Consider the following 21,309-nt stretch of genomic DNA (forward strand, 5'->3'; position numbering starts at 1 on the left):
CCTGTCAATCAATCAGTCAGCGGGCAGCACGCGCTTCTGCTGCCTGCCAATCATCAAGGCGGAACATAAGCCTTTCAGCTCATTCAACCCCCTGAGTACTGAAATCTATTAGAAACAACCAAAATACTAAACTCAAAGCCTTTCCAGCTTTTTTGTTGTAAAACCCCCTTCAGTTAAATACACCACTGGTCAGCCTGAAAAGTTTCTCTCTCTCCCTCCATGGGGGTGTCACGGTGGCACAATGGTTAGCACTGCTGCCTCACAGCGCCACGGATTCAATCCCCGGCTTGGGACACTGTGCGGTAGTCTGCACGTTCTCCCCATGTCTGCGTGGGTTTCCTCCGGGTGCTCCGGTTTCCTGCCACAGTCTGAGAAACGTGCAGGTTAGGCACGTTGGCCACGCTAAATTCTCCCTCAGTGTACCCAAACAGGCGCTGGAGTGTGGCGACTAGGGGATTTTCACAGTAACTTAATTGCAATGTTGTTAATGTAAGTCTACTGGTGACACTAATGAATAAACTTAAACTTAAACCTTGCCTCTCAGCACCTTCATCTATCTGCTCAAGTCCGAATGTGCTCTGACCGTGTCTGCAGCAGTGGTGCCCAAGGGTTCTGAGTGCGGCCCATGAGACATTTTGTTGACTTGTCCATGCAGAGTTACCACATTCTGCTGGTTTCCATCCATGTAGCTTTTTTCCTACCAGTATAACTGAAGCGATATGCATGTAAAGCCAGGGCACATGAAGTGAGGTGCATGCCGAGTGCACACAACATTGACTATAAGAGCCATGTACCCCCTCTGCATTCAGTCAAGCATAAATATTTATTTTGCTTTTACCCCTTGAAGTTGATAACAGTTCCATTAATATATGAATGATTAAGCATTTCTATAACTAGTTACACAATATTAAATGTGTATTAAATGTGTTCAATCTTACTCAACAATCATAGTGACCAAGCCTGATTTCAATCGATAGGCCAAAGGGCCTCTTCTGCACTTTATGATTCTATACATTACACACACAAGAAATATACAATTAAAGAAAGCATTGTCCTTCTACAAATATGGAAAACAGAGTAGCTAGCAGTTCACCGAAATTTGAGAGTCCAATGAAGAAGTAAGTTTTTTCCACTTTCAGATTGTAGTTCAAGTACTTTCAGATGGTTGTGGTCAGGGAAGGGTGGTCGCAAGGTCAAGTGGACAGGCACTAGTGACTGCTGTTACAGGTGAACTCAGAACTTTTCGGAAAACAGTTTGGAGGCAGCTTGTTAAAAACCCGCAGTTCTTGAAAGACAAGATGGCACAACCTTTCTCTGCAGCTGTGGTATTGTAAATGTTGGTCTGCAGACTGCCCAGGTGCTGGGTTATGAAATGAAAGATTTTCAATATCAGAGAACAGTTTCAGTCACATGATACATGACCATTCATACACAATAGGAGGTAAATGGTGTTCTTTCAGTCGTAAAGAATTAGTTTCAGCCTCATGGCCAAAGGCTATTGTTATTCAGCAGCAGGAAATAACTCAGAAAATGTTATGAAGCAACAAAAGTAATTTTTTAAAAATCCAATCAAGTCCAATTCAGAATCTCATCAGGTGAGACATTCCCGATCCAAGCTGACAAGACAGGGCTCTCACCTCCTGTCTTGGGCTTGATCTACGTGATCCAAGCTGATTGGAGTAGGCATTGCACCTCCTCCAAGGCTTGATCTTATTTGCATCTTAGCCAAAAGGCCGAGATGCCGCTTTTAAAAATTGCTTCAAATGAAGCTAAAATGTAACCTAATGACTTCAACCAAGTACAGCATGTCGATACTACACTTGATCTTAGCCAAAAAGAAGTGATGAATAAAAGTAATTTTTTAAAAGACAAATTCAATCAAATCAAGTCCAATTCAGAGTCTCAACAAGTGAGACATTCCCGGTCCAAGCTGACAGGACAGGGCTCTCACCTCCTGTCTTGGCTTGCTCTACATGATCCAAGCTGATTGGAGTAGGCACCTCCTCCAAGGCTTGATCTCATTTGTATCCTAGCCAAAAGGCCGAGATGCCGCTTTTAAAAATTGCTTCAAATGAAGCTAAAAAGTAACCTAATGACTTCAACCAAGTACAGCATGTCGATACTACACTTAGCCAAAAGGCCGATGAACAAAAGTAATACTTCACAAACCAGGCAGCAGCTTTACTGACTTAATACAGTTCTTGCTTCCTAATTCAGCCTCGGGTATGAGGCACACACGGTCCTCTGTGCGTGTGTGTGTATGTTTTTTGTTTGTTCTGTGGTTTTCTGCTCCAATTGGAAAGCAATCTCTCATCTTAAGCTTCAAATTCAGCACACCTGGCATCTCAAAGCTGCAGTTTTTTAACCACAAACCATGTGCATGATAAGTTATCTTCCTGAATTCTGATTGGCTCCATCAGCACCTGATTGGTTTAGCTCATGCATCATCAGTTGCTGATTAATTTCTCATGGTAGTCGGTTGTTGGCACTTCCTGTTCACTTCTGATTGGTCCTCTAAAGTGTCAATTACTTGTGAGGCCGTCCCCTTCATTATAGCTTTTTTTGATATTTTATTAAATTTTTGACTTTTTATAAAGCAGAACGGGAACATAGTCTCAGGGCCTTATTTTACCATTTTAAACATAATAAGAACATAAGAACTAGGAGCAGGAGTAGGCCATTAGGCCCCCCGAGCCTGCTCCGCCATTCAATAAGATCATGGCTGATCTTTTTGTGGACTCAGCTCCACTTACCCGCCCGCTCACCATAACCCTTAATTCCTTTACTGTTCAAAAATTTATCTATCCTTGCCTTAAAAACATTCAATGAGGTAGCCTCAACTGCTTCACTGGGCAGAGAATTCCACAGATTCACAACCCTTTGTGTGAAGAAGTTCCTCCTCAACTCAGTCCTAAATCTGCTTCCCTAGTTCTAGTTTCAACTTCCCTGCTTCTATCTTATCTATTCCCTCCATAATCTTATATGTTTCTATAAGATCTCCCCTCATTATTCTGAATTGCAATGTATAGCCCCAGTCTACTCAGTCTCTCCTCTTAAGCCAACCCTCTCAACTCTGGAATCAACCTAGTGAATCTCCTCTGCCTCCCCTCTAGTGCCAGTATATCCTTTCTCAAGTAAGGAGACCAAAACTGTACACGGTACTCCAGGTGTGGCCTCACCAGCACCTTATACAGCTGCAACATAACCTCGCTGTTTTTAAACCCCATCCCTCTAGCAATGAAGGACAAAATTCCATTTGCCTTCTTAATTACCTGCTGCGCCTGCAAACCAACTCCTTGAGATTCCTGCACAAGGACACCCAGGTCCCTCTGCACAGCAGCATGCTGCAATTTTTTACCATTTAAATAATACTCCATTTTGCTGCTATTCCTACCAAAATGGATGACCTCACATTTACCAACATTGTACTCCATCTGCCAGACCTTTGCCCACTCACTTAGATTATCTATATCCCTTTGCAGACTTTCAGCATCCTCTGCACACTTTGCTCTTCCACCCATCTTAGTGTCATCTGTGAATTTTGACACACTACACTTGTTCCCCAACTCCAAATCATCTACATAAATCGTAAACAATTGCGGTCCCAACACTGATCCCTGAGGCATTTTAATTCTATGTGCTGGGTGGAATTGAAACTGGGAGTGTTTCAGATCCGAGTTTTAGACCCGTTCTGAGGCAGCCCCATACGCACTCTGCCTACAAAAATATCAACGAGTCTGAATCGTGCTGCTCAAGCCTTCAGACTTAACATGCCCGAAACCCTGCAGCTCCGATTGGTGCCTCCAACTGCACATGCACAGAAAAAAAATGATAGAATGCCACTCCCGTGCCACATCCCTCCCAGGCCGGTAATGCCTCCCCTGGCCCCCACAGACATTGACCCATCCCCCAACATTACTAACCCCCTTATCCTCCCACCCCCTCCGCCATCCAGATCGATCGTGGGCCTCTACCCCACCTTCCCCCCACCCATCTCAGGCAGAGTGGCTGCGGACCCCCCTTCCCCATCACCGATCTCAGGCAGAGTGGCAGTGGACCCCCCTTCCTCACCACTGATCTAAGGCAGAGTGGCAGCGGACCCCCCTTCCCCATCACTGAGGTCAAGCAAAGTGATCCACCCTCCCTCCTCCCCTCTAATATCTCAGGCAGCGTGGCAGCAGACCCCACTTCCCCCCCACCGAACTCAAGCAGAGTGAACTTCCCCTTTCCCCCTCCTCCCCACCCTGGACCCTCCTGCGCAAGGCCCCCATCTCCTCCTGACTCCAATGGCTGTATGACACCTCCCTCTCTCTCCCCTGTCTCCAACCATTGAGGCACTGATCAGCGCACCTGCAAGTGCTCACTTGCCTTCCCCTCAATGCGAACAAGCGAATTGCATGGAACTTGCTGGAATGCTCTGCCAAACTGCCTGCTGCTGACCTGCCCTAACGAGGGGCATTGCCACAAAAAGCCCAAGGATGGACAGGCAGGCAGGCAGTACAGGAAAAAATTACTACACGAGCAGCCCCCCGATTTACTGAGGGCGATTTGGAAAGGCTGCTGGATGCAGCAAAGGCGAGACGAGACACCCTTTTCCCCTCAGGAGGACGCAGACCCAGTGGGGCTGATGGCAATGGGCCTGAGAGGCAGTTGCTGCCTCGGTCAGTGCCAAGACACTGGCCCCAGAACCGGGATGCAGTGCCGCAAGAAGGTCAATGACTACATCCAGGCACTAAGGGTGAGTGCTGAACCCCATCTAGCATCTTCCCCCAAATCGCCCCCAGATCCTCCCAACCCCAGCACCATGCATGCTTCCAGCCCCTGATCCCCAAGCACCTCCTTCCTAACCCCCAATGAGCCCCGTTGTGTTTGCCCTCTAAGGGCCACCACCTGATACTCTGCAGGAGTCACGCCACCATTTCTTTCATGGCTCCTTCTGTCTCCACAGGAGAAGACCGACTATAACACTCGTGAAAGGGCGAAGACAGGGGGTGGTGAGCCAGAGCTCCGGGTCCTCACCCCCTTTGAAGAGCGGGTGCTGGAGATGTCCAGGGAAGGGGAGATGCGGGCTGTCAGTGACAGCATGGTCGGGAAGGATTCAAGAAGTGAGCACCTGTCAATCCTCCACTCAGTTTGAGGCAACTTCCCGGGGGCATGAGTTTTGGGTGCGCGGGGCAAGGTTTAAAGGAGATGTAAGAGGCATGTTTATTTGCACAGAGAGGGAGTGGGTGCCTGGAACTCGCTGCCGGGGAGGTCGTGGATGCAGATACGAGAGTGATCTTTAAGGGGCATCTTTACAGCTACGTGAATGGGATGGGAATAGCGGCATATGGTCCCTGGAAGGGTAGAGGGTTACAAATCAGATAGGCAGCCTGGTCACTACAGGCTTAGAGAGCTGAAAGGCCTATTCCTGTAATATAATTTTCTTGGTGCTTTGTTCTATGTTCAGTGGAGAAATGTGAATCACGTTTTTGCATCCCGGATTCCTCTCCCTCCCTTGCACTTAACCTTGTGTCCTGTGTTACAGGGACAGATCCGGACGCCCCTGGACCTTCTGGCATCATGGCCCCCATTACGGTTCCCGCTCATCTTGGTGCAGGTAGCTCGGATGAGTCCTTGGAGGATATGGGTGAAGGGACCTCCAAGGATGGCACTGTTTTGGCGTCAGCTTCCACCTCACAACTCACCATCCCAGATACTGACACATCGATGGGTCCAGTTAGTTGTGAGGCTTCTGGGTCACTCTCTGGTGAGCACGACCAATCTGATAATGTACATCGGGTGGAGGAGGGAACGTCCGAGGCCTCTGGCAGGCGGGGGCCTGCCGGAGGCGAGGACTCAGCTGGCCCCAGGCTACATGCTGGGCCTCTGAGATCACTTTTCCCACAGCTGCTGGAGTTGTAGCAACAGAGCCAGGGAATGCAGGAAGGGCTGACAGCCACACTGGACCAACTGCGAGTCTGTTGGGAGGAGTCCCAAAGCTTTCAGGCGGACCAGCTATTGCCTGTCTTGCACGGTTCCCAGGCCAACACTACAAGAGTGATATCTGCAGTGGAAAGCCTGGGGCGGGGAATCTTCACCATGAGTGGCAGACTCCAAACGATGGCCAAGTCACTGCGGGCCAAAGCTGAGGGACTGAACAGGCTTCTGGAGATTTTGTGGCCCATGGCTGAGAGGCTCGAGAGCATGCAGGAGACCCAGCGGGACAGCGCTGGGACACAGCACGCTGCGGCAGCAGCACTTGAGAATGTGGCCCAGTCTCAGAGGGTCATAGTTGAGGGGTTGCAGAGCGTGGCCCAGTCTCAAAAGGCATTTGCTGTGGCCATTGACAGGTAGCCCCCGACTCAGGTGGCCATTGCTGAGGGCTCGACCACCATGGGTAGGATGCAGGTGGCCTTCCAGGACTGGCAGAGCCAAGTGACGCCGGAGCTTCTGGAGCTCACTGCAGAAGCACCGCCATCCCATTGAATGACCCAGGGGCCCACAGGAACCCCAAGGGAGGAGGAAGGGTTTGAGCCATGCCGGGGCCTTCCAGCCAGGAGATTGTGGCTGTGACTACACCTTCTGACTCCCCGCTTCCTGACACTGGGGCATCTCAGGGGCAGCGGGATGAAGAGGATGTCACGGAAATGTTCCAGACACCTGGAAGCCGGCCAGGGCCCTCAAGGCCCAGAGCTTCCAGAGGACGCCTGCCATGCGCATCACAGGCAACAGGGTGAGATAGACAGCTGTCCCCCTCCACCTCCACTGTATATTCTGGGGAGACACTGTGACGTAATGGTAGGCCATGTAAGGTTAGGAAGTTGTAGTTGCACTAAGATTGCATGGGTGAAGGGCTGCATTAGTTAGATAGATCTTTAAGCACCTTAACATTTTCCATTCACACGTTATTATGTTAGAACTAATTATTTAAACACCTTTACTGTAATCATTAAATGTTTTTTCGCCACCCACCTGTGACTAATTTGTCTCAGATTTGTCTCGAATAGGAATCCTCTTTCCATTGATGATCGCCGGAGGGATGCTTCATGTTGATGTCAGTTGGGGAGGCCCCTCAATGCTGTGTCACTGAGAAAGGGAAGCCATTGGTTCCCCAGAACACATCAGCGATTCCTGCCCCTCCCCTAGCACCCGCACCAGGGCCCTGCATAGGGGTTTCAGATCCCTTATCCACTACACAGACGTGGGCCCAGGTGCCAGCATGCATGCGGAGCTCAGGTAGGAGTCGGACTAGTTTGCACCAGGGCATCATCATAATGGTGCCTCGTGAGTTGTCATCACCCTCCTGCATGCCAAAGAAACTCGCTAATACAGCATACCCAGGCCCACCACTCTGGTGTGACAATGTTGCAGGAGGTAGAAGGACTTTGGGGGGCGGGGGGAGGGGGGTGCTGGCTGGGGGGAGGTGAGGGGGATGGAACCCACAGACACAAGCCCCTAGCGACTGAAGCGCCTGATGATCAGGATCTCACTTGCCTCCCTCGCATGCCTCATTCAAGCTGCCAGTCCTCCAACGCCTGGGTGGTGTTCCTCAGCGTGCTCTTCCTCTTCTTCCTCCTCCTCTTCCTCCTTCCCCTGCTAGTCATCCTCCCCAGCGATGCCTGGCTGGTCAGCCTCCTCGTCCTCCTCCTCTTCCTCCTCCAATAGGTCACCTCTTTGTTGTGCTAGGTTGTGCAAGGCACAGCACACCACCACAATGCAGGAAGAGATCACTGGGCTGTACTGTAGGGCCCCACCAGAGCAGTCCAGGCACTGGAATCGCATTTTGAGGAGCCCAATGCACCTCTCCACTATCGTGCGTGGTTACATGGGCCTCATTACAGCGGGTCTCCACTTCAGACACAGGCCTCCGCACAGTTGTTATCAGCCATTTCCAAAGCGGGTAACCCATATCACCCACGAGCCACCCCCGCAGCCTGGACTCCTCCTCAAATGCCTCTTGGATGTCTGAGCTCCTGACGATGAAACTGCCATGCACGATACCTGGGTGTCTTGCATAATGTTCATATTGTGGTCACGCACCAGTTGGATGTTCAGGGAGTGGAACCCCTTCCTGTTGATAAATCTTCGTGGATTCTGCAGCGGGGCCTTGAGGGCAACATGGGTGCAGTCGATGGGCCCCTGTACATTAGGCATCCCTGCAATGGCTGTGAATCCAGCAACCCAGGCTTCCTGATGGGCCTGGTCCAGGTTAAATTTGATGTACTGCCCAGCCTGGGCACTCAGGGCTTCCGTGACCTGCTTGACACAGGTGTGCATAGCTGCCTGGGAAATGCCACATACATCTCCGCTAGGGGTCTGGAAGGAGCTAGTTGCATTAAAGTTCAGAGCGGCTGTCAATTTGACAGCCACCGAGACTGGGTGTCCCCCCTGCCTCGAGGTGCCAGGTCCTGCAACAGATGGTACAGGTGTTGCACTGTCTCCTTTCGGAGGCGGAGCCATCGGCAGCACACGGTGTCCGACATCTGTTCAAATGACACTCGTGCGCGGAACTGCCGGGGTCTCCGCTCTCTCCTTCTCCTGCGCGCCCCCCGACTGATCGAATGGCGGCCACCTCCTGTCTCTGGTGGTCATCTCCCTTGACTGGGCCTCCTGCCTGCAATTCTTCTTCCTGCTCCTCCCCCTCAGCTCCAGCAGCAACCAAAAGAATAGCAAGATCAATCGGTTGCATCGCAAAAGCCATCTCGTCACTCTGAAGCGGGGGAAGGCAGGATGGTGGACTGGAGAGGCACACACGCCGAGGTTAAGGAACACTGCTTGTCCCTAGCCCATCAACAGTCACTGTCCATCCTGCCCATTCCCTCAGCTACATGCTCCCCAGAATCACAGACCCCCCCCATTCCCCAACCCACATGCTCCCCATAATCACAATTTCTTGAAAAGTTGAGAAGCTGCAGCAGTGCAATTTGCAAGGGCTTTGTGCACATCCTTCAGCAGGCAGAGTGCTGAGTGCGCTAGGACCCAGCAGCACCACAAGACCCAAGGTCAGTGCTGAGAACCGGGTCCATGCTGCAAATCGGACATCGGAGACCCTGCAGAGCAACAGTCCCCCCACTCCCCCACACACTCGCAGAGCCCACACCGACCCAAGAAAGAAAATGGCCGCAATGAAAGGACCTCCGTAAGCAGCAGAGAGCCGTCGGACACTGGGCACTTACCTCCTCACTAACCCTCACTGATGGAGCGCCTGAATCGGACTTGTATGGAGCATGACTGTTTTGCGCCGATTCCGGATGGGCGAACGCAGTGGTAAAGGGGGAAATGCCGGTAAAGTTGGACGTGCAGCCCATTAAGTCAATTTAAATGCATGCAAATACATTTAAATGGTCGTCGTGCCCGTTTCAGGTGCCTGTCAATATGTGTTGGCTATGGGAGCAGTTTCGGTATTAGATGTTTTGAAAGAAACATTAAAGAAGACTATTGAAAATGTCCCCATAGAACAAAAGCATTTTTAAGGTTTTCTGACTCTATGAGACTAATTAGTTGGGGAAAAGTGTAAATTAGTTAATTAAACAAGCCAATTCTTCTGAATAGTTATTCATCCGCTTCTGTGTAAGTGAGATGTCTTATTGTTGTAACATACACAGACTTCTGCAAGTAATATATAAAGTAGATTCTGTTCTCTGTAAACACTGACCAGCTACCACTAAAGTGAAAATAAGTCACATGTATGATTCTGTACAAGTTACTCTGAATACCTAAAGCATGAACATTTTTGGCACTGCTATTTACACATAACTCTAAAAAGATGGTAAATATCAATTCAATCAAGATGAAAATTAGTCTTAATTCTAGTGAAGCATCAGACCTTTTTCGAAATATCATGACTGCACGATGTTGCTATAACAAACATACGAAAAATGACACACAGTGGGTGGTGGCACAGTGGTTAGCACTGCTGCCTCACAGTGCCAGAGACCCAGGTTCAATTCCTGGCTTGGGTTACTGTCTGTGCGGAGTCTGCCCATTCTCCCCATGTCTGCGTGGGTTTCCTCCGGGTGCTCCGGTTTCCTCCCACAGTCTGAAAGACGTCTGGTTAGGTGCATTGGCCATGCTAAATTCTCCCTCAGTGTACCTGAACAGGTGCTGGAGTGTGGCAACTAGGGGATTTTCACAGTAACTTCATTGCAGCATTAATGTAAGTCTACTTGTGACTAATAAATAAACTTTCAGCTTTGCCAGGAAGAGGCCCATTGGTCCATCCAACATGTCCCAGACAACAGTATGCTGAATGCATCACAAAATATAAACACATCTGAAATCCATGTAATCTCCTGGAAGAAATGGAAAAAGAGATAGAAATCCAAGCCGATGGAGAGGATAAAATCACAACATTTTCTCTACACTTCCTTACGAGCTTAAAAGATGGACAGGAGACCACTCTGGCTCTGATTAATGCTCTAAAATACCTGTCTTTTGTACAATTGTTCTCTAGCACAGCTTTCACTTAAGCAATATAGCAAATGATATTAACTGCACAAATTAACAGCCAGTTCCACGTATCCATTATTTTCTGGGTAAAGAACACCTTGCATAACATGAGATCATTGTAATATAAGGGTCTGGCACATGAAGTGGAATTTTCCCATCCTACCTGCCACAGGAATAATAGTGGCCAGTGGGGGGGGGGGGGGGGGGGCGTTGGGGGGGGGGGGGGGGGGGGGGCGGGGGGATCATGCAAAGGTCCATTAACCTCAGGCGGGTTATTCCAGTTTTGGGGCCAGCACAGCTGGAAAATCCCGCCTTCAGTGTTAATACGTTGGTATTGAATACAATGCTGCCCAAACAATGATGCAAGAGAACACATGATCCTCACCCAGAGTCAGTCAAATGTCAGAGACTTGTGTTTCAGCAAGCACGGAGACAGCTTATAGTTTCTACCCTTTATTGTCTTTTGTAAATTGTTCTAAGAGTCAATAACGAGTTGCGAGTTAACCTAAATATGACTATGAAGACTTCTTCAGACCTGTAACTGAACTATAACCAACATCCTAAAACATGGTGCCAGCTTGTGGAAAAAAACAAGACATCACAGAACAGACAGAGAAAAACTAAAGACTCAGAAAACATTCAGCAAAGCAGTCTGGTCTGGAAAGAAACCCCAGAAGCAAAAGTGCAAAGGAAAGATTTCCAGGATCAAGCTCCAAAGAAAGGCTTGTAAGCTGAAGGCAGAGATTTGAAATTCCTTATTGCAGCCTCTTCTTTGGAACTCTAGATTCAAGTCCCAGACTTAGCAGATCTAGCAAAGGTGAATTAAATCTTTTATATCTCCAGGTTACAGCAAGATCTGGAAACTATTTTCAATAATTCAGAGTCAAAAGTGCGGTTTCAAAAAACCTGTTGCTAAATTGTCTATTGAATTCAACACCTTAACATGTATCATCCAAACTCACATCAAAACCATGCATAAAAAATTAATTGAATACCCTGGGAGATTCACAACTTCTCAAGTCCAGCCATAGGCAAGCAAATGTCAGGATTCAACAAATTTGCAACTCCAAACTTAAACTGTGTAAAAGGACTCTACAGGCAATGTTGCAGTCAACCATTGTTATTTTATTTTCAATCTGAGCATGGTTACCATTTTAATGGAGCTCACCAACCCAGAAAGCATGGGAAATGCCTCCATGGATCAGTGTTCCACACTTCCAAATCAATTCGGACTAATCCCAGGCTCAGATCACTCAAGTAATTGGAGGCTTTGAAGGAAAAGATTCCAAATATACGGCATTGCTTCTGGTTTAGACAAAATGTCAGAAGCAGAGCTGGTCCAATTGCAGACAGCAGTCCTGTTTACAGAGTTTTATTTTGATACATTTGTGGAACATGAACATTGCTGTAAAGGCCAGCATTCATTGCCCATCCCTAACTGTCCTTGAGAATGTGGTGGTGAACTGCCTTCTTGAACCGCTGCAGTTCATGTAATGTAGACATGTCCACTGTGATGTTAGTAAGAAGTTTAACAACACCAGGTTAAAGTCCAACAGGTTTATTTGGTAGCAAAAGCCACACAAGCTTTCGGAGCTCTTAGCCCCTTCTTCAGGTGAGTGGGAATTCTGTTCACAAACAGAGCTTATAAAGACACAGACTCAATTTACATGAATACCGAACATTATTCATGTAAATTGAGTCTGTGTACCGAACATTATTCATGTAAATTGAGTCTGTGTCTTCATAAGCTCTGTTTGTGAACAGAATTCCCACTCACCTGAAGAAGGGGCTAAGAGCTCCGAAAGCTTGTGTGGCTTTTGCTACCAAATAAACCTGTTGGACTTTAACCTGGTGTTGTTAAACTTCTTACTGTGTTTACCCCAGTCCAACGCCGGCATCTCCACATCATCACTGTGATGTTAGACAGAGAACTCTACAATTTTTATCCAGCGACAGTGTAGGAATAGCAAAAGAAATTCTTTCAAGTCAGGATGGTGTGTTGCAGGGGAACTTGCAGATGGTGGTGTTCCCATGCATCTGCTGCACTTGTCCCTTTAGGTGATAGAGGTTGTGGATTTGGAAGCAACGGTGAGTTGTTGCATTGCTGTTCTTCATTGCTGTGAGCTGTGAGCAGAATGCAGAGAGGAGGGGTGAGCTTTGAGGAGGTTGCAGAGATCCTTCAATGTGATTTGGACGAGTTGAGTGAGTGGGCAAATGATTGGCAGGTGCAGTTAAATTTGGATAAATGTGAGGTTGTCCACTTTGGTAGCAGCAACGGGAAGGCAGATTACTATCTGAATGGCCAAAAATTAAGAGATGGGAATGTGCAACGAGACCTGGGTGTCCTTGTACACCACTCACTGAAGCTAAGAATGCAGGCACTACAATAAAAAAGGCAAATGATCTGTTAGCCTTCAGAGCAAGAGGATTCGAGTACAGGAGTAGGGAATTTGAACACTTGGGGCCCGATTTTACCATCAGGTTGCTCCTGTTTTCGGGTGTGAAAACTTGGTAAAGTCGGGCGTGAGGCAAGTAGCGCGATCCGCGCCCGCCTATGTGCCGGTCCCCTTTTACCAAGGCCCGAAATGGCCGCAATCGGGATCGCACCCGAAACAGGCGCGATGGCTATTTAAATTAATTTGCATGCATTTAAATTGACGTAATGGGCTGCACGCCCAACTTTACCGGCACTTCCCCCTTTACCACAGTGTTCGCCCAACCAGAATTGCCGCGAAACAGATATGCTCCACAAAAGTCCGACTCGGGCGCTCCAGTTAGTGAGGAGGTAAGTGCCGAGCGTCCGACGGCTCTCTGCTTGACATGGTGGGGGGGGATGGGAAAGCAGAGAGAAGACATGAAAAAACATTGGCATGCAAAATCAATTTAAAACCAAAGATGTACATAAAGGGAAAGATTATAAGCTAAGTAAAGAGAAGAGCCTATTAGAAAGCAATGAGAAATTAGTAAATGGAATTCAAGCTGGAGGTGTGTGAGGATGACAAAAAGAGACCCTCAGATTGGGCTGGGAGGATGGAAGTCCTGCCCGCCTTTCCTAATTGGCTGCCTCCTCCAGCTGCCATCTGTTAACTGGGCAACTCTGGCAATATTGCTTTCTCACTTCTGATCCCCGCTGCCCGCTCTTACTTTCACCCGGGTTAATCATGCGGAGATATGCGGCTGCAAGGACTGAAAATAATTAGATCAGTGTTGAACTATGCATAATAAAAAATATGCAAATTGATACATACAAAGGGTAATAAAAAAGCTATTAAAAAGGTATAAACAGATACTATACAATTAGATTAAAATCTGATCAACTGCATACTGATCAGAACTATAACATATTTTATTTTTCTAGCTAAAACTCAGAGTTTGTCACAATTAATGCCATTAAGTATATGTTTAATAATTGTATGCTTAAATTAGTGATATCTGCCATTGAGTGTTGCAAGCCCTATTGATTTACGGGTATATAAGGTTAAGCAAAGACATAAGTATTTTCCCGTCAATGCTGTCATAGAAGAAATCATAGAAGCCCAACAGTACAGAAAGAGGCCATTCGGCCCATCGAGTCTGCACCGACCACAATCCCACCCAGGCCCTACCCCCGTACCCCTACAAATTTTACCCACTAATCCCTCTAACCTACACATCTCAGGACACTAAGGGGCAATTTTAGCATGGCCAATCAACCTAACCCGCACACCTTTGGACTGTGGGAGGAAACCGGAGCACCCGGAGGAAACCCACGCAGACACGAGGAGAATGTGCAAACTCCACACAGACAGTGACCCAAGCCGGGAATCGAACCCAGGTCCCTGGAGCTGTGAAGCAGCGGTGCTAACCACTGAGCTACCGTGCCGCCCCTCCTCCATCAGAACCACTAAAATATTCCTGTTAAATAATTTCATATTCAACCGCTATATTGTTATAAATCAAATATTAACAGTCAAAGTTAGTCCTATGCATTAAATTTCATACAAAGATGACTTCTTAAAATTTGCTAATCTCTTTGAATGCATTAGTTAATAAAGCAGGAGAGAGAAAATGTGGAGCCATCGTTACAAATCACCTCTTACTTTATTGCTTTCTGTTGATTTTATAATGCTTGCGCTGTAAGGATAAAATAGATCATGCTTACACTTTCACAGTGAAGAATAACATCCCAGAAAATGTTTTTATCCTTCTTAAGCATATGTTTAAACAATTCACACGTTCATTTCCACATGCAAGAATTAAAGCATCAAAGCGAATTTCGTCAACGTGTTATTTGCTGAAATCTATCCTTGGTAAATTTTTAAAACAAGCTTCTGACTGTAGTTTCTCACTGGTTATGTTAATAAATCAAGGGTTTGCATTAATAATTGCAAATAGCCTAATTTGAATAATTTGCATTAATTCAGCGAGATCAATTTGTAAAGATTTAAAATGTAATTACAGATGTAAAACTAAAGGCAAAATTATAATATAGTTTAATGTTCATGTAAATAAGCTAATTTATGAATCTATTGAGGAATATTACACATTTCCTTGTTTGCTTCTGCAGGTGATATTTAGAAATCCACTGGTGTCTGTTCAAAATATGCTTGCGTATAATTTAAATCAAAACAGGTAAATATCAACATAATTAAAACTGAATTACACTTGAATACCTCAATGTGTACAAATTTCAAAATGCTGCCTCACAAAAATAAATGGAGCCATGCTTTTAAATCATATAAATTAGAATGGGTTAAAGCATATGTGGCATTTTGTTTTAAAGATAATTGTTCTCCTGTGTCATTGCCTACTCGAGCCTGGATTTTCATCTGAATTTTCCCAATTTTGAGAAGAATTTTGGCAATGAATGACGTAAAATGGCTGTTTAGAGGTTATTGTTCCAAGCCAATGCAAAAAAAATGGCTCACTAGTTATTCTCCAGAAAATAAAAGTTTAGTTTGTATTCTTCGAGTGATGGTTGCAGTTACTTTGCATAAACATCTTTAGTACTTTGCAGGTTCAGTATGGATCATTGCTTATAGCTTTACTCAACTCTGTCCATTGTATGATTTGCAATGCATCATGGGGTTTACAAAGAACAAAGAACAATACAGCACAGGAACAGGCCCTTCGGCCCTCCAAGCCTGCGCCGCTCATGTGCCCAACTAGACAATTCCCAGTCTGTTCATGTGGCTATCTAAATAAGTCTTAAACGATCCCAGCGTGTCCGCCTCAATCACCTTGCTTGGCAGTGCATTCCAGGCCCCCACCACCCTCTGTGTAAATATGTCCCCCTGACATCTGTGTTGAACCTTGCCCCCCCTCACCTTGAACCCATGACCCCTTGTGTTCATCACCTCCGACCTGGGAAAAAGCTTCCCACTGTTCACCCTATCTATGCCCCTCATAATTTTATACACCTCTATTAGGTCGCCCCTCATCCTCCGTCTTTCCAGGGAGAACAACCCCAGTTCACCCAATCTCTCCTCATAGCTAAGACCCTCCATACCAGGCAACATCCTGGTAAACCGTTTTGTACTCTCTCCAAAGCCTCCACGTCCTTCTGGTAGTGTGGCGACCAGAACTGGATGCAGTATTCCAAATGTACCTAACCAACGTTCTATACAGCTGCAACATCATATGCCAACTTTTATATTCTATGCCCCGTCCAATAAAGGCAAGCATGCCATATGCCTTCTTGACCACCCTCTCCACCTGTGCTGCCACCTTTAAGGATCTGTGGACTTGTACTCCCAGGTCCCTCTGTGTGTCTATACTCCTGATGGTTCTGCCATTTATTGTATAGCTCCCCCTTACATTAGATCTACCAAAATGCATCACTTCGCATTTATCTGGATTAAATTCCATCTGCCATTTCTCTGCCCAATTTTCCAGCCTATCTATATCCTGCTGTATTCTCTGACAATGTTCACCATTATCCCCAACTCCAGCAATCTTTGTGTCGTCTGCAAACTTACTGATCACACCAGCTACATCTTCCTCCAAATCATTTATATATATCACAAACAGCAGAGGTCCCAGTACAGAGCCCTGCGGAACACCACTAGCCATGATGTGGAGATGCTGGCGTTGGACTGGGGTACACACAGTAAGAAGTTTAACAACACCAGGCTAAAGTACCAAATAAGCCTGTTGGACTTTAACCTGGTGTTGTTAAACTTCTTACTGTGAACACCACTAGTCACAGACCTCCAACCGGAAAAAGACCCCTCCACTGTTACCCTCTGTCTTCTATGACCAAGCCAGTTCTCCACCCATCTAGCTAGCTCACCTTTTATCCCGTGAGATTTAACCTTTTGCACCAGCCTGCCATGAGGGACCTTGTCAAACGCTTTACTAAAATCCATATAGACAACATCCACGGCCTTTCCCTCGTCAATCGTTTTTGTCACCTCCCCAAAAAACTCAACCAAATTTGTGAGGCATGACCTCCCTCGTACAAAACCATGCTGTCTATCACTAATGAGATTATTCAGTTCTAAATGCGCACATATCCTATCTCTAAGAAACTTCTCCAACAATTTCCCTACCACGGACGTCAAGCTCACCGGCCTATAATTATTCGGGTTATCCTTGCTACTCTTCTTAAATAACGGGACCACATTTGCTATCCTCCAATCCTCTGGGACCTCACCTGTGTCCAGTGAAGAGACAAAGATTTCTGTTAGAGGCCCAGCAATTTCATCTCTTGCCTCCCTGAGGAGTCTAGGATAGATGCCATCTGGCCCTGGGGATTTGTCTGTCCTAATGTCTCCTAAAAAACCTAACACTTCCTCCCTTGTAATTGAGATTTTTTCTAACGGGTCAACACATCTCCCTGAGACACTACCAGTCAACATGTCCCTCTCCTTTGTGAATACTGATGCAAAGTATTCGTTTAGGATCTCTCCTACTTCCTTTGGTTCTAAGCATAATTCCCCTCCTTTGTCCCTGAGAGGTCCGATTCTTTCCTTAACAACCCTCTTGTTCCTAATGTATGTATAAAATGCCTTAGGATTCTCCTTAACCCTGCCAAGGACATTTTGTGACCCCTTTTTGCCCTTCTGAGTCCCTGTTTGAGTTATTTTCTACTTTCTCTGTATTCCTCCAGTGCTCCATCTGTTTTTAGCTGCCTGGACCTCATGTATGCCTCTTTTTTCTTTTTGATTAGACCCACAATTTCACTGGTTATCCACGGCTCCCGAATCCTACCTTTCCTATCCTTCCTCTTTACAGGCACAGGTCTGTCCTGCAGTCCTATCAACTGCTCCTTAAAAGCCTCCTACATGCCAGATGTGGATTTACCCTCGAACATCCTCTCCCAATCAACAGCCACCAAATCCTGCCTAATCCGGCTGTAGTTAGCTTTCCCCCAATTCAGCACCTTACCCATAGGACAACACTCATCTTTTTCCATTACTATCCTAAAGTTTACAGAATTGTGGTCACTATTTGCCACATGTTCCCCTACTGAAACTTTGATGACCTGACCGGGCTCATTCCCCAGTACTAGGTCCAGTATAGCCCCTTCTCTAGTTGGACTGTCAACATATTGTTCCAAAGAACCTTCCTGTACGCATTTTATAAATTCTTCCCCGTCCAGGCCCCCAGCCCTAAGCGATTTCCAGTCTATACAAGGGAAATTAAAGTCTAGATTGGAATTCCCCTCATTTTTGCAGTGCAAGAATAGGAGGATGAGGATATTGAAGGAAACATTTAAGAGGCTAGATTAGGATCAGGTTTTGCAGGCTGCATCTCTTCCCACTGATGTGCATTTCAACACCAGGGATGCAGAATTGTCACTGTGACTTTTCTGATTACCTGTGTCTCAGAAGGCTGCATTTTCCAGAGCCTACTGGAGAAAATACCGACGGATGGATAAAGATCTGCAGCTCCCTTCGACCAAGAGCACAGTGTTGTCTGTATTAGCCTACGTCACCACTGCTTTCAGTTTCTTTGGACAGAATTTTCCCCTTTTAGGTTTCGACAACTTTTGATGCATGAGGTGTTTTAATTTCCCAGAAACTGATCGTGGGTCAGGATCCTGGTGTAATCCAATCCTCTTCTGACTTTTTCCTGGGTGGATTCCAAGTCCCGTGTGGAACCCACTTGAGCCTGATGGAAATGCAATTGATCCAATTAAAAAAGCAATTATGAACAATTTTAACACTGGATTCCTTCTCTTTTAGCAGTGCACAGGATCCAGGCTGTGTCGACAACTCACTGGGGTCACCAAGGTGAGTGCATAGTGAGAAGACCTACTTCAGGGAAACTGACACTTGGAAGCTTTGATTCGTTATACTGCAGAACTCAAGTCATGCTCACCGAAAGACCATAAGACATCGGCCATTGGGTCTGCTGCACCATTCAATAAGATCATGACTGATCTGATGTGCTAATACTCAACTCCACTTTCCTGCCTTATTCCTATACCCCTTGATTCCCTGACTGATTAGAAATCTGTCTATCTCACTCTTGAACATACTTAATGACCCAACCTCTACAGGCCTCTGCAGTAAAAAATTTCACAAATTGACCACTCCTTGAGAGAATAAATTTTCCCTCATCTCTGCCTTAAATGGGTGAACCCTTACTTTGAGATTATGGCCCGAATTTTACTGTCATGCCTGCCCCAGAATTGGGGTGGGCCAGGCTCGCAGAATGGCATTCTCTGTTGGCCTTGTGTGGGATCTTACAAGCCTTGGACGGGTGAGGCAGTAAAATTCCGGTATATGGCTGATGTTCAAAGCTCCTCTTCTCTCAGAGTGCTTTCACTGCTTGACAAGTGATTATCAACTTCTGGGAAGGCATTTCACCTGTCTAGCCCTTCACTCACCTTCGGCTCCACGTCTCTGCTGCTCATCTTCACCAATGCATGGAAGCAGCCCCATCTTTCATCTCTGCTGTAGGGCAAGGGCAGAGTTTGCACAACCGCTGCACACCGTTTTCTGACTGAAGGTGACACTCTGATAAATTATGGGAAGATTTCACCTCACGTGTGTTGTGCAAACTCCTGTAAGTTCTGAGATACTTTAAAGTTTTGTAAATAAATCCTGTGAATAAAGTATTTTAAGTTTAAGTTTATTTAAAAGTCACATGTAGACTTAGATTAACACTGCAATGAAGTTACTGTGAAAATCCCCTATTTGCCTTGCTATCATATCTGCATTGCTCTGAGGTAATTCAGGCGTCTAGAATATACAGCAAACTGACAAATATATAACAGACTTAACTGGATATTACTGTGTCAAATCTTTTTTGTCCTCTTATATCGACTTCTTGGAATTTTACATAATTATTTGCAAGAAAATACATCAGAAACAAATAAAAGGGAAGTGACAGAGGGAAATCAAAAATAAAGATGAAAAGATTAAAGCCTTGAAATTACATCATGGAATACTAGCATACGAAGACCACTTTTGAAATTCTAATACAGATATAACTCATTTATTTTAAATAACTTTCACAAAAACACTCAAATGTTTTGCAGCGAAGATAATTTAGTTTTGCATTTTATTGACCTCTGCTCGTAGGCCATGTCACTAAAATTATACCCTTTTAACCAAAAAAAACTTGCTATTTGTAGCACAAATATTCCCTTTTTCCCTTCAACTCCCACAAAGTTCGGAGGCAAATTTGTTAAAAAATTACATAGTTTACGTAGTTTTACTCATCAATGACAATTATATAAGTTAAAAAGGTGTCAATGGATATGTCACTCTGATACAAATTAGAACCATCTAAAAATTCTGTAATACTTTGAGTTGATTATAATAATTTTTACTTTTTTTTCTGTGCCTATTATAAACTATGTTATTCTGTGAGTAGAACTTCTGTTAGTGAGGTGAAAATTTGAAGCTATTTCATCATTGTGCACCAGAGGTCTCTCTAGTCTAAGTATCTGAACAAGCTCAGATGGTCAAGTTGTCAGCCTACTTAAATATAACATTACAGAGCAGGAAAATCTGATGGAAATAATTGGTGGGATAATAAGAAATAAGTATGTAAAGGAAATAAGCAAAAACAAAATCACATTTCTGTCAGAAACTTTAGTGAGGAGAGTATTCTGGCTAATTATCTACTGCTACCTTTGTGGTAAATTGGAAGAGTCATGTCATGACCTGCCCATTATTGAACCCATATGATTTTCATCTCAATTGAATTCAATAGAAATAAAAGTTGGACAGTACGTATCCTTCCCTGAACCAGATGGAGTTTTACCGTTCTTTGGTAGTTTCATGCAAACACAACATACTGCGGATGCTGGAAATTTGAAATATAAATGAAAATACTGGAAATACTCAGCAGGTCAGGGAGCATCTGTCATGGTTTAATGGTCACTGTGTACTGGATTCTACACTCTCCAGCAAGTGGACATACATTTCATACTGTGTCAAACTGAAGTAGTGTGAAAATCCAGGAATCTCATTCCACAGGGAGGTTGGGTCCAGACTTTACCTTCTGTGTGTAAATACATCCTTGCCATTATAAGGGGAATTCTGTAGTTTGGAAGGTGTCAAATGAATGAGTTGAAATACAGCAATTAGACAATTCCAGTAACATGGAAAACACAAGATTTTTTAACATAAAAACAAATTGGGCCACATAAACTTCTCTTTGTAATGTGGAGTAATACCAAATATTAGAATCATCCCGGCCTTTATTCTTGAGCTATTTAATGACATTTTCCCTCCATGCATCTTCTTTGCCTTTATGGATTGGGAACAGTATGATTGATCTTACAGATATTTCCATAGGTAAAATCAGTAGGTGTCTGTGGCCAACCCAACAAAGGACAGGCTTGAGCATAAAAAGATTCATTCCACCTCCATTCCACATACACCAACTAATTTATCATAGAATCTACAGCACGGAGACAGGCCCTTCGGTCCAAACTGG

Source organism: Mustelus asterias, chromosome 5 (assembly GCF_964213995.1).
Source record: "Mustelus asterias chromosome 5, sMusAst1.hap1.1, whole genome shotgun sequence".
Taxonomy (NCBI): Eukaryota; Metazoa; Chordata; class Chondrichthyes; order Carcharhiniformes; family Triakidae; genus Mustelus; species Mustelus asterias.